The sequence below is a fragment of the Panicum virgatum genome, chromosome 9N, assembly GCF_016808335.1.
Source record: "Panicum virgatum strain AP13 chromosome 9N, P.virgatum_v5, whole genome shotgun sequence".
NCBI classification, from domain to species: Eukaryota; Viridiplantae; Streptophyta; class Magnoliopsida; order Poales; family Poaceae; genus Panicum; species Panicum virgatum.
The window spans coordinates 33789295-33804165 of NC_053153.1; the positions used below are offsets into that span (position 1 = coordinate 33789295).

The 14871-nt window shown below is 46.5% G+C and overlaps 1 long non-coding RNA gene and 1 pseudogene across 1 annotated transcript; both read left to right on the top strand.

Annotated features, from left to right (window-relative positions):
• The first annotated feature begins 992 nt into the window (after nucleotides 1-992).
• LOC120688028 lies at nucleotides 993-1996 on the top strand (annotated as a pseudogene).
• An 8662-nt stretch (nucleotides 1997-10658) lies between these two features.
• Nucleotides 10659-11359, top strand: LOC120693398. Its single transcript, XR_005682981.1, has 3 exons — nucleotides 10659-10706; nucleotides 10792-10872; nucleotides 10954-11359. It is a non-coding gene; the product is annotated as an uncharacterized LOC120693398 (long non-coding RNA).
• The last annotated feature ends 3512 nt before the right edge of the window (nucleotides 11360-14871 follow it).

Sequence of the window (14871 nt, forward strand, 5' to 3'; positions counted from 1 at the left end):
ATATCACTTTTGATTATAAGCTTATAATCATTGTAAACTATATTTGATTATGAATCCAATCATATGAAATTTGCATTATAAAAACAAAAATTTAATAGTCAAATTATTGGTCAAAGATGAGAAGGTTTGAATCTTGATATACGTGTATGCCTTATAAACTGGGAAGGAGGGAGTAAATCCTTGGAGAGCTGCGGCTGTGGCCAAATGATAGAAGTATACCAATTAAGTTGGGCCATGTTGTTTTTAGTTTGGGTGAAACACAGATGTCAGCAGAGATGGAGCTCTAGCAAGCATGCAGTAACTGAATGAATGGTTTACTGCTGCATGAAATATTTTTCACTCATTGTCAAGACCATATATATGACGAAATTTATTGTGCCATGCCTGCACAATACAAAAACTTCTATAACTAGTTCATCAACTTGTTTGCGTAGCAATATTTCTTAGAAAGTACATGAATAATAGGATTTCGTATGCATGTATTGGCCATGTGCGCTTACTATGTTTTTTTACTGATCAGAATTTTCTTTGTTCTTTCCCAGAGTCCAGAGTCGTGACAGCGGTTTCCCTTCACTGTAGGAAAAAGATTCATTTGTACCGGGCCGTTTCCCCGGTCAGTACCGGTTGGAGCAACATTTGTACCGGGCTGTTGCCCCGGTTAGTACCGGTCAACCGGTACCCGCTGGCCAGTACCGGTGGCAGTGTGCCGAGATTCGAACTCGTGACCTGTGGCCTCGCGCATAGCCTCTTCTACCATCCGACCCACACAGCACATGTGAGTGCATTGAAGATGTCATCCTTTTGAAGTAACCAAAACTGACCATTTACTACCGGACCATAACACCACCCGTTACTAAATGCCACCTGGTACTAAATGATTAGGGAGGCCCAGAAGCTATTTAGTACCGGGTCATAACACCAACCAGTACTAAATAATGACATTTAGTATCGGGTGGTGTTAAAAACCGATACTAAATAGCTCTGAATGACACTGTGCTGTAGAACCGGTACTAAATTGGTATTAATACCGGGTTTAAAGCAACCGGTGCTAACCGGAGCCGGACAAATGCCTCTTTTTCTAGTAGTGCTTTAATCAGTTTGGTCTCCATAGTGTCTGTGAGAGAGAGAGAGGCTGTGGGAGATCTGAGAATCTAAATGCTAGGTCAAATTGTCCATCAAATTGATATCTAAATGAATGCTTTTCCTTTTTGCAAGGATGTTTAAGATTATTTGCTATATCTGTTTCTCTAGCACTGTATTATGTGAGGATTAATGTTGTGGCTCTTAATGACGCAGCTCGTAATAATTGTATTATCATGTTCAAGTCACTGTTTGATTGGTACGAATGGACCAAATATTTGTCATGCTCTTTGCAGATCGACTTCATGCTGGAGGCCTGGTTTCATCGCACGCTTCCAACTGGCAGCGCCATCGACATCACCTCCCTCATCGTATTCCTCAACGGCACCACCGACGCGCCGCACTTCCTCATGGAGCTCATCCAGGGCGGCCCATCCTCCCTCGTCGTCCTCCTCGACCTCTTCCCACGCAGGGACCTCCCGCCCCACCCGGACTACATCGACAGGTACTACGGCGCCACGGGAGTCGACAGCCACCGCCAGAGCATCGCGCGCATCCCTCAGGTCCGGCCGTACGTGTCGCCGTCGCTGCTGGTCCGGAGCCTGTGGTCACCGACGGCGGTCGTCGTGGACGTGCAGTGCGGGGAGGGAAATGAGTCGGTGCTCGAGGAGATCGTGATCGGCCAGCTTGCGAGCTCCGCCATGGCCGCTCTTTTGATGTCTGGCTCGAGCACTGTGCGGGGAGCGTGGTGGAGATGGAGGCGGCGGAGAGGGAGAGCTTGGTGGCTAGTGACAAGATGATCTCAACCACATCGGTGAAGCTTAACATGTCTGCCAACCTGCCCAAGATGTTTGAGAAGGACGTCTCGGATAGGGTAGTGGCGGAAATCAACAAGGCCTTCCTCGGGACATTGTAGACTATCCTGATCACTCCGCTTTTGGCACCAAAGAAGATTTTTAAACACATGTAAGAACTCATCAGTTTGGTGCTTAAATAATATACCCAAGAGATATCAGGAAATTTCTACAAATTCCAGTCATAAAATACACTTTATCTGCTCAGACTAGCATTGAGCCGATAGCTTTCATCGAAGACAATGCTATTCTTTCTTGTTGCACTCTTTCGACTTGACTAACTTGGAAGCTAGGGCAACATGCACATCATTTGCCATTTCCGGCATTTATATTACTCCTGGAGGTTTCGCAATAGCTTTTAACACTGCTAGAAAAATCAATATTAGTACCGGTCAGCAACCCTTTTAGTACCGGGCTGCTGACCGGTACTGACTGGCCAGTACTAAATGGCGTGCCATTTAGTATCGGTCAAAACGCCCGGTACTAAAGTGGAAGTTTAGCACCGGTCGGTAATACGGATCGGTACTAAATGGTTTTTCACCCAAAAAATAAAGAAAAAAAATTAACGAACACCCGGGAGGCCCGCACACACGCATCGTCGCAAGTCACGCGAGTTTTTCACGCGTAAATGCGCGTGCGCGGTCGCGAGGATTCGAACTCATGACCTCCAGCCTCGAGGATTCGAACTCATGACCTCCAGCCTCGCGCGTAGCTTCCTTACCATCCCACCTATGCACCAGATGTGATTGGGTAGAAGATGCATTCCATTTGAAGTAACCCGTAGAGAGCCATTTAGTACCGGCCCAAGACACCGGCCGGTACTAAATGTCGTTTTTTAGTACCGGCTGGTGTCTTGGGCTAGTACCGGCCAGTGTCTTGGGCCGGTACTAAATGGTCGCGCCATTTTAGTACCGGCCCAAGACACCGGCCGGTACTAAAGGATGACCTTTAGTACCAGCCGGTGTCTTGGGCTGGTACTAAAATGGCTCAGGGGATATTTAAATTTTGGCCCGGTACTAAAATGACCCCGGAGCAATGTTAGTACCGGACCAAAATGTGCCCAGCACTAAATGCCACGGACGAATGAGCCATTTTCTTGTAGTGTAACAACCACCATGATTATTCAGTACTAGAAAATAAATAAATCAGTAACGGTTGGAATTGCCTTTGAGTACCAGTATTCCAGCTTGGAAGGGACGGTGATAAGGGTCTTTACCGCCAGGTCCTGTTCCAACCTGACGGGAAAGACACCTATCAAGACACCTATCTGCTGGATGCCTGGATAGAGGGGGTGGGGTAGGGGGCTGGCAAGGGCCATGGCCCCCCAACAAAAAATTAAATATTCGCCTACACGGTCGTTTTTATGGCATGTAAATGTTACTTGATGGGTAGCCGTGTAGGCCGATTAGCCGTGTAATGTTGTGTAAAACTGTTTCGACTGTGTATACTAACTTTTTGCTAAACGATGAGTGACCGGCCGCTCACCGTTTAACATTTAGGCTAATATTGTATATTGTATATAAGTTGTTGATGAAATTAGATCAATTTCTCGAGGAAATCAATGTAAAAATGTAAAACTAAAAGAAAGACTAGTTTTTCATAGGTAGAATAGGCTATTTCATCCTGGAACTTTTAGTTGTGAGTTAACTATCTTAAAACTTTTAAAATGATCGTTTTAGTCCTCAACCTTTTCCATGCAACTTAATTTAATCCTTCATTCTATGTATCTTGCCAGGTTGGCCTACTATGACAGCATCCAAGCAGGGGCGGGCCCAATGTAATTCAAGGGCTTTCAAATGAATACCCTTTATTTTCAGTAAAATACGTATATATAGTATGTCTTATATATAATTCAGAAAAATGATAATTTCACAATATAACAGGCTCTCCCATCTCTCGGTGACTCACTCAGACAAAAAAATGTAGCAATTCTACCTCCCCCTTCCATCCTCCCAACCTGACGGCACACACGGCCGACATGGTCTGATACTGATTTTGCGGTCGACCGCTCGCGGCTGTTGATGAGCTGCCCTGAGTGACCCTGCACGTGGGGTTCAGTGGACCGCACGACAGCTACCCAGGATGTGTTCGTGCCCTTCCCGGCTCAATTTTTTTATTTCTTTGATTTTTGTTATTGTCTTGAAATTTTGCGTCAGAACATTTATTTCCCGGTTCTCTATCTCAAAATCTTTTCCTTGAAGTTTTCTAGCTCCCAAATTTTTTTCTTGTTCAAAATTTTGTACCACAATTTTCTCTCCAAAATTTATCGATCTCAAAATATTCTAGTCCAAATTTTCACGGATTTTTTTTGTTTAGAGTTTTCTTTCAATTTTTTTCCTCAAAGTTTTGTTTAAAATTTATTGTATAAGTTTGGTTAATTTTTTATTTATATAAATTAGGTTAGATTTTTATAATATATAAATATATAATGGTAGATTGTTTTGCTGGAGTGGGGAGAGACAGAGGTGACGTGAGGTTGCTCTTACTATGATGGAAAGGAATTGACAGTACGAAACACATTTTACGGACGACCATAAATTGGACCACCCCCCGACATGGCCAGCCGGCATGCCTAGTTGAGACCATCAGCTGCAGCTAATGTGATACGTCAAACTATTGGGCTTGTGCTTGGGCCGATTGACTCCTTGTCGGCTCGCTGGTGCATCTTCAGGGAGTTTTTTTTTATTTTTATATTTTTTTTTTCGATTTATCAAAAATATATGTCATGATTTTTTTTTCAAAAATGTCACCCAGCCGCCGGTTCATCCGGCGGAAGGTTGTTACCGCCGGATGAACCGGCGGTAGGATCGTACCGCCGTGGGCCGTGGTGGGCCGGATCTCCGGCGGTAAGTACCAACCGCCGTTTCAACCGGCAGTAAGGTCCTGCGTATTAAAGCCGCGCGCGCCCGCTCCCCCAGCGCCGCTGCCCGCCCGCTCCTCCCACGCCGCCGCCCGCTCGCTGCCACGCGCCGCCGCCCGGCCCCCGCGCCTCCCGCACGCACGCCCGGCCCCCGCGCGCCGGGCTTTGGCTGGCGCTCCCCCGACCGCCGCACCGAGGCGGCGCTCGCCACTCGGATCGCAGGTAAATTTTAAAATTTAATTTTAGTAAAAATAGTTGGTAGATTAGAATTAGAAATATTAGTGATTTGAATATAGTTTTATATGTAGAAATAGTTTTACTAAATATTAGTGATTTGAAAATAAGTTATTTTGATACAAAATCGTAGAACATGTAATTGAAAATATTAGTTTACATACGAATATAATTGAAAATATTAATGAGTTCAAACAGACATATTAGTCTCATAAAAATATTATTAATTAATATTATATTATAGAAAAACAGAAATTGTTGTCAATAATAGAAATTATAGAGAAATAATTAAGATAGATGTAAAAATAGCAGAAATATTTTTTAGCGTTGATTAAATTCTAAGGACGAGTAATTATTGTCGTAAATATTGGCAGGCATGTCAGATGATTTGTATTTTCAAGTGTTTTATGGGTCAAGAGAAGTTAGATATGGTCCTGAAGGGGTAGATTTGTCAGAGTTTAGCTCGATCACAAAAAAAATACCCCGAGCTAGAAAGAGGACTTGGATTTCAATATCCAATTGGCTATTTAAATCTTTCGGCCTTAGTCGAGATGAACATGAGATCTCTGTCATGGCAGTGGTCAGTCGAAGGGAACCAATATTTTGGGAGTTATTGCCGCTTGAAGGGACGCAAAATTGAAGGAACTATGTCAATATAAGTAGTAGCCGAGGCTTACCGCTTGTGTTGTTTGTGCAAACATTCGAGAAGATTAGTTCGGGAACTGAAGCGGGTGGAGATCATGAAGGGCAGGGAGATATAGTATCGGAAGAAACCGAAACGATGCATGAACCTCATGAAGAAGGTGGTGAACTCGAGATTTTAGAAGATGATAGACATGCTGCACACGAACCTCGTCAAGCAACTGGTCAGGCTGATGGAGGGGAAAACATTCCAGAGATAGTTGAAGAGTTTCAGAGGGAGGGTGAACAACAGCACAATGCAATGAATGATGACTCTTCGGATGATGATGATGATGATGACGATGATTATCATGTCCCACACAACTGGTCCGGGTATGATTTTTCAAAATTAAGTGTAAATGAAGGTAAAGCGGTCCCTTGGGAGTACAGGCAAAATGAGGTATGCATCGGTTCGGTGTATGCCAACAGTGACAATATGAAGGAAGCTATAAAATGTTGGTCGACTCTCTCTTTGCAAAGACAGTTCAAAGTTGTCAAGAGCAGTCCGAGAACATATGACGTGTGTTGTGTGAGAAGCGAATGTCCTTTTAGGATGTATGCTTCTATGGGCAAGTGGCAGGATTTCTGGGAGGTCAAAAAAATTGTGGAGCACACATGCCTACTTGAGCAATTAGAACCACAGCACCGCAACCTCAGTGCAGGTTTCATAGCTAACTACATGTACCCTTTGATCGTGGACAATCCTAGTTATGAACCTAAGTCAATCATTTGTGCTGTTGAGGAGGAGTTTAAATAAAATTAGCTACAACAAAGCTTACAGAGCGAAACAGAAAGCGCTGCAGATGAGGTGGGGGACGTATGAAGCTTCGTATCACAATATGCCGGCATTGCTGCACACTATATGTCTTAGAAATTCTGGTAGCTACTACTACTTGAAAACGTATCCATGTGCCTAGAAGCCTGGAAAGCAGGTACTCCAACGGTCGTTCTTGGCCTTGGGCGCTTGCATTGAGGCGTTTCCGCACTGCTGGCCAGTCATTTGTATAGATGGGACATTTTTGACAGGAATGTATGAAGGCACAATCCTCACAGCTGTTGCAGCTGATGGTAACAGACAATTGTTGTCTTTGGCAATTGTCTTTATGGAGAAAGAATCAGGGGATACTTGGTATTGGTTTTTGCAGAGGGTGAAGCAGATGATTGTCAAAGATGTAGAGAACATGTGTTTGATTCATGATCGGCACAAGGGTATATTACAAGCAATCGATGACATACAGAATGGTTCTACTGAGCGTAGTAGGACTGAACTTTGGCCGGACCTAAAGAGTAGGTGGTGCATGAGGCATATGGGTGCAAACTTTCATAGCCAGTTCAAGAACAAAACCCTTATGAAGCTGTTCAAGCGGTTATGCAGCCAGAATTAGGAAAGGAAATTCAAATTCCTATGGAAAAAATTGGATGAGCTAACAAAAAAGCAAACGACGGAGCTAGCGAAGAGATCTGTCAATACAGAGGAGGACGACCAGGTCTCACTTGAAGACGTGGGCTTGGACGGTCCGAATGTCAGGCGCAAAAGGAGAAGGGCAATTAAGACATTATCGGAGTGGATTGAGCACGAACCAAAAGAGAAATGGGCTTTACTGTTTGATGAAGGAGGTGCTAGGTACGGTTTAATGACAACGAACCTAGCCGAGGTATACAATTGGGTGCTGCGTGGTGTAAGATCATTGCCACTTGTTGGGATCGTGGAGTTCTTCTTGTATCGCACTTGAGAGTACTTTAGGGACCGTTACGCTGTGGCACAGAAAGATATGGTCGATAATCGCAAAGTTTACGGATACAAGGTTACGGAGTATATGGAGGCAGCTTTCAAAAAGGCCCATTTACATCGGGTGACTCTAGTTGGCTCTATGGAACGTCGGTACGAGGTGATGTGTAGGGACAAAGGCCGAATGGGGGGCCGGCATGAGAAGCATGTGTAGGAGTGTGTTCTCCGTCCTGATGCTTGTATTTGCTCATGTCATAAGCCAAAGCTGTTGCACATGCCGTGCACACATGTCATTGCTGCCTGTTTTGAAGCTGGTGGACTACAGCCTCGTATGTATGTCTCAAATTACTTCATGAAGGAAACTATTTGGATGACTTGGAGGCACGAGATTTATGGGTTCCGCATCCTGGGAGACTTCATAACTGATCCTGAACACAATGCAACTTACATTCCGGATCCAGATCCAGAAATGTTTCAAGGGGTGGGCCGACGCAAGAAGAAACGCATTAGAAATAACATGGATCGATCGGAGGCTGGTCGAGACGTCCGCCTTTGCTCGAAGTGCCATGAGACGGGTCATACGTACAAGGATTGTATGGCATTGAGTTATGGTGGCCGCACAGATGGAGCGGGCCCATCAGAAGCAGCTCCAAATCCGGCAACGCAGGCAACGGGTCGTCGTGGCCGCCGTCCGAACAACGAAGGCCTTATGTGATCGATGACGATTGTAAACAGTGTCATTCGATATTGAATCATGTTCGATGTTAAATTATGTAATATTAAGAACTAATATGTCGTAAACTGATTTCGTCTTGCCGTACGAATATTTGTTGTAATGTGTGGAGCAAACGTATGTTCAACTTTGTTGCTGTAATTGGAAATTGAAGTTATATGATATGTAATTTGTTGTGCATCATTTATTAGTTTATTACGTTATGTTTTATTTAGTATTTTATTACGTATTTGTTGTATTACTTAATGTTATTATGCTTAATATTGTTATTTATGTTCTGAAATTTTTTCTAATAAATCTTATTATACAGGTATGGCGCACGAGGAAGGAGCCACCCCTGAGTTGCTCGATGCTCTCGTCGACAAGCGCCACCGGTCGTACATGTCTGCGGTCCGTGGCATAAGCTTAGGGACGTTTCGGGCACGTGTGCCCATGTCGACGATGCCGATACACCGTCATTGGATTCCTAGGTACGGGTTACATTTGTCACATATTTTAATTGTTTCCGTAACCGTTTGTTCTAACTTGATGTTTCATTTTCGCGATGCAGGCTATGCGCTTCTGGTCTTTTCCCGATTGCGCGACTTGTGGAGGGAAAAATGGCCGACCCTGTATGTCCACCTAGGGACAGGGCTCCACGGTTTCAGTTCGACATGTCCCTCCTCGCGGCACTTCTGGACCGTTGGCGTCCGGAGACGCACACGTTTCACCTCCCGGTCGGTGAGATGACCCCTACTCTTCAGGATGTGGCAATGCTTCTAGGCTTGCCGTGTGCTGGACGAGCCGTGGGTGCAGAGGACGTGGGACTCTCGTGGCGCGACGACCTTTTGGCTCGGTTCGCCGGGGTTCAGCGCAACGAGCTAGCGTTGCCGTACCGGCCCTTGCCTACGAACCACGCACACGGACCGACAAAGAGGTGGCTCCTACAGTTCAGTGTGAGTACATAAATGTTGATTCTTTCCTTACTTATATTCATACGTATTTGCATTGGCGACTCGTACCATTTTGAAGGCGAACTACATGAGGGCAGACGCAGACGACTTTACGGTTGCCAGGCACTTCGAGGCCTACTTACTGTGGCTGTTCGGCTGGGTCATGTTCTACAGCTCGCAGGGTGACTCGTGCCCCAAACAGCTCATTCCTTTGGCGAGGTCGATAGCTGATGCTCCACTTCACGAGATGCCACAGTTCAGCTGGGGTTCTGCCGTTTTGGCTGCGAGTTACAGGAGTCTTTGCACGGGCGTGACGAAGGTCTCAGCAGAGGAGCCCATTTTTGTTGGGTGTCCTCTACTGTTACAGCTCTGGTCGTACGAGCGCTTTCCCGTCGGTAGGCCAGAAATGGACTTCGAGCCGTACGTCCAGCTGTCTGCAAACCACGACGACGTCGACAGACCTACGATGGGTTCGTTGTGGTGCCTCAGGAGGGTACGTTACATCGTTTGTTTTACTTATTGTTACATGCCCGCACAACTGTACGATTTAGCGGTTAACTTATTTTTTCGTTATGCAGCCTTCTTGGGTCGGCGTGCAGACGAGAAAGTCGTACCACGACTTCGTGGGACAGTTTGACGCTCTTGTGGACTCCGTACACTGCAGCCGACATTTACGCCCGGGCACCGAGCGGTCTTTCATCCTTATGCCTGCGAGATCACGAGTACTGGATGACGAGGAAGCCGATCCTTTACGACATCCAGGTCGAGGAGTACCACGTTCACTGGGTTATGAGGCAGTTCGGTCTCTACCAGCAGACCCCGTTCCCGATTGTGCACTCAGTGGAGGCCCACGTCCACAGGTACCGAATAAATAGTTCTGTTAATAATTCATCTTTTTTTATAACCTACCATTTAGCATTGAATCGCTCAAGCTTTCTATTATAGGTGGACACATCAGGGCCAGCCACCAGGCTCGCGGTGGGCCGACAAGGTCCGTCCTTACGTAGACTCTTGGGCCGCGGCCCTCGACGACGTCGTTTTCAAGGATCGGCCGCACAGCGACGAGGCGTTCGCGGACTACCTACGGTGGTACCTGCCGAGGACGCGCACACGTGTCGTGCACGTTCCACCAGAGGCTCGGATCGAGGCCGCAAGGGTGTCCGAGACGTACCCCGTAGTTCGAGACCAGAACTTTGCCATAGCGGTACGTTTCTCTGATTGATTTTGCAGTATACAAAACTGGTTGCATATGATGTTACTACTTTCTCGGTACAGTACGATGTCATACGAGCGATTGAGTCCGAGGCTTCGTCGAGTATGGGCCAGTACCATGACATGACGCCCGCCCAGCACCAGAGCACACTGCAGAAGATCGTCGATATGTGCAAGCGATTCCGACGAGCGGTGACCTGTCGTGAGGACGACACCTTCCTCCCACCTCGCAGTTCGGGGCCGGTTCTTGTGCCCGGTCCATCGTCACGACGGTTTGCACCCGCGGCACAGTCAGGTCCACCGCCACCGCCACCTGACACGATGGCGACACCTTCGGGTTCCGCAGTTCGGCCCACGTACGTGCCGCGACCGGCACATTTGTACTCGGCAGGTAAATCGTACTCTAACCTCGTGCCACTTACAATACCGTATCATGTAAAACTTTATTCATTAACTTGTACTTCTTATTTGTGTAGCGCCCGGCTCGTCGTTGTTTCCGTCGATAGATCCCTACGGCGCCGGATCTTCGTCTCTTCGTCGTCCAATACACGATTTAGGTACGTCTAAGACCAGTTGTTAATTTGCGATAACAAGTACATTTTTAATTAAATATTGATGGATGGAAGTTTGTGAATCAGAGTACCGGCAGGTGGGAGGGACAGACGACGATGAGGAGATTCAGGAGGTGGACAACCTCGCGCAGATGGAGTGGGTGAACACGTTCTTCTCTTCTGCACCGACGCAGGAGGTCGTCGGCACTTCACAGCTGGGGGGTGCCCCACTCGCGACGCAGGACTACAGTCAGGTGGAGCAGACGCCTGTTCCTGAGCAGGGTCGTCGGTCCACTCGCCAGACCATCCCGCCGGAGCCACTGACGTACTCGCAGCACCACACTAGGGCGGGCCAGGCTGCAGAGCGACGTGGCAGGAGGAGAGGGGGCAAGCGCGGACGCATCTAGTTTACAGGTTGTAGCTTGTTAATTACTTTGTTCTGTCATACTATGTTATGTAGGCCTGTGCAGACTATGATTGGATGTGTCCATTACGTACCATTATGATGAGTAGGCCGGTGCAGTGTTTCGGGCGATGGTATATGTCCGTGCAGTGAAATTATGACGATTAGGCCGGTACCGTGCAGTGTTCCGTGCGATGGGATATGTCGGGGCAGTGCAATAATCACGAGTGAGCGCTGTGGAGTGTGCAAGTGCTGAAGTCATGAGCAGTGAGACGTCGTGTCGTTGTTTAAAGTGGGAGGAGTGAGCGGTGTTGAGCGTGCGAGGGAACAAATCAAGAGCAATGAGAGGTCGTGTCCGTGTTTAAAGTGGTAGGAGTGAGCGCTGTGGAGCGTGCGAGTACTGTAGGATTTTCATGTGCATTTACACTCCACACTCCGGGTATACCCACCAGCGTGCGACCTTTGTGCGCCTATAAATACTCACCAGTTTGTGAACTCCCAGCACCACTCAAACACCAAAGCTCATTGTATACCCAATGTCTGGAGGTGGGCCTAGCGGGAAGAATTACTACGGTTTTGGGAAAGGAAAAGGGGGAAGAAAGGGAGACCCCATAATATGGGAGGGGCCTCTTGGACTTGATTCCTTTCCAGAACCAGTGTTTGAGTTTCCGCCACAGCATAAGAGTGAATTTACCAATGAAACTCCTCTTCGACAATACGATAACCGTAGAGAACCGTGGCCAAAATGCAGACATGGTGAGGACTGCTTAGTGCAGATGTGCACCGACGGGATGGATGGCGGTCGGTGTTTCTTCAAATGCCCACACGCATGGGTAATACTCGGTTGTTTTATTTCTTTATCTTCATTGAGACACCTTACATGAAATTTGTTTTGCAGTCTTCAGATACTCCAGAAAACTGTGGATTTACCAGGTGGGACGATCCTGCACCAATTGATTCAGTTCAGGAGTTCATCGAGTACCTCCAGATAAATATCTTTGATCTGGAGTGCAAGGTGAACCATTACGAGGAAGTGAACGAGGGTAACAAAGATGACGAAGATGATGATACCAGCAATGCTGCCGCTTCACAAGATGAACCATGCACTATTCCTTACTGCAACTGCCCTTGTCACAAGAAGAAGGGCCCTGCCCCTCCGGCACCACTGCCTGCACCACCTGCAATGTGTGGATACTGCGGAGAAGGCTCAACGTAGTTAGCTACGTGGGGGTACGGCTATTAGGACTACCTAGTGCTAGTGACGCATCGTTGTATTTGTTGGGTTTTTTTAAATTACCTAAGGCATGTTAGCTTAGATCAGAATCTGTTTACCGTAGTTGCAACGGGTTCTGCCATGCCACTGCATTTATGCTATGTGTTTCATTAACGTTGTATTATGATGTAATTCCTATGGTTTACATTGTGACGATTACGCCGGTACCGTGTAGTGTTCCGGGCGATGGGATGTGTCAAGGCAGTGCAATAATCACGAGTAGGTCGATGCAGTGACAGTACGACGAGTTTAAAGTGGTCGATGCGATGAGTAGGTCGTTGCAATAATCCGTGTTTAAAGTGGTAGCAGTGTGCGCTGTGGAGCGTGCGAGTACTGATGCTACGAGCAGTGAGAGGTCCTGTTGTTGTTTAAAGTGGAATGAGTGCGCGTTGTGGAGCGTGCGAGTGCAGAACCGTGGACGACTGTGGAGCAGTGAGAGGTAATATCTGTGTTCAAAGTGCTTGGACATGCAGGCAGCCCTGCGTGTATAAAAGAGCACCTTGTGGTTCCCGAGAGCACAGACTTGCAATTCAGGTTCCACTTTTTTTAATTAGCCCAAACAAATAGCTATGAGCTCCTCATTCTCCTGGGCAGCTTTCCGTCGGGAAATGGAGGCTAATTTAGGACCCTCTCCTAACGATCCCAATAGATGTATTACAAATTCCAAGGTATGGCCGAAAGGTGTAGAGCCACCCGATTGCTATTGCCAAATGTGTTGTGTTCCGAACATATCTCGTGATTACGAGACTTTTGGCTAGAGGTATTGGTGTTGCAAGAATATCGAGGAAGTCCAAAAAAGAGGTGCAACATCACAGGTATAGATTAATTTGTAAATATGCTTTTGTTATTTTTATTAATTTTGAATCGTTTCTTGTTTGCAAAAGTACGCTGGTGATGACAAGCATACTCATTAGTGTCATTTCCATGAGTGGATTGACACATGGATCACTCATCGTGATCAGCAATATATGGAGTGGTTGAAGAAGGTGAATGAAGATTTACGCAAAGGCGAGCGTGCAAAAGCAGACATCGCGGGACGTGATAAGGGTACTGCCCGTGAATGATTGATGTTGTACTGCTCCATCTGAATAAATAAAGTAACATTTGTTCGAATTACCTAAGGCATGTTAGGTTTAGTCTTGGACCTCGTTACCGTAGCTTGCAACAGGTCCTGACATGCCATGTCATGTGTTCTGTGTGTTGAATTGTGTTGACCACTATTTAATTTGTGTTCAATGTATGAATGGTGATTGTTTTGATTGTTTTTATTGTGTGTACTGGCCGATATATGCCCAGGGAGTTGTCATCGCGTCAGTCTGAAAAGTTTATTTGTAGGGCAATGCTTCTGAAAAATCTAGTTGTAGCTAGTACAAATTACACAATGCAGATTAATTTGACATTGAAATTACAATAACAATTGCACTGGCATATACATGGAACACGCTAACGTCGTGTTCCATCTAGACCTAACATACCTTAGGAAATATGAAATTCGAACATTACATGATAGTTATCTACTGAGTGCACCGAGGATACTTCCCCTTCCTAATAGCCTCGGGTCCTGCTTCCTTCGCACGGCGGGCCCTCTCTCGATTCCTCTCCCTATCAGCTTCACGCTCCTCCGCCTGCCGACGTTCCACATCTGCGAACCTTTTCTGGATCTCTTCTTTATCTTTCTTGCGCTTCTCCTCCATTTTTTTCTCTTGCAGCATTCGCTGCCACCTTTCCGCAGCCCACCTTGCTTCGCGCTCAACGTGTTCCTTAGCTTCGGTCGATTGCTCCGTGTCCAGCCACTGTATGAAATCACAAAGAGGTGGTGGACTCTATTTCCAAGCCGAGTTAGAATTAACTTACTGAACTCTGAAGGCGCAAACTAGATAGTGCGAGGTGATACCTTCGCTTTATCCTTGCCGTAGCGCTTTGGCGGATCGTACTCGTAGTTCTCACACATGAAGAACCTCCTGCCGAAGTCATCGCCCAAAACTTTGGACTCCATCAGCTTGCACAACGAACCGCAGAAGCACATTGGAACCTGCACTCCTTGAGGCACAGGTTCTCTAATCTTGTTCCACGGAATGTAGGTAGAACCAGAGAAATACATGGTGTTCGTGCGGGGATGGCTAAAGACTTCGTATGAGATGGCTATTGATTTCATATGAGATGGGGCGATGTTCTATTTATAGATGGAGCTATTTGGTCTATAGGCATGGTTCACGCATGTCTATCGCCGTTTCAAACGGCGGTACGTCCATCTATAAATAGTCTGTGAAAAATAATTATAGTGGGGGTGCAGAAGAATCTGATGCAAGGTGACAGGACATCGAAATCG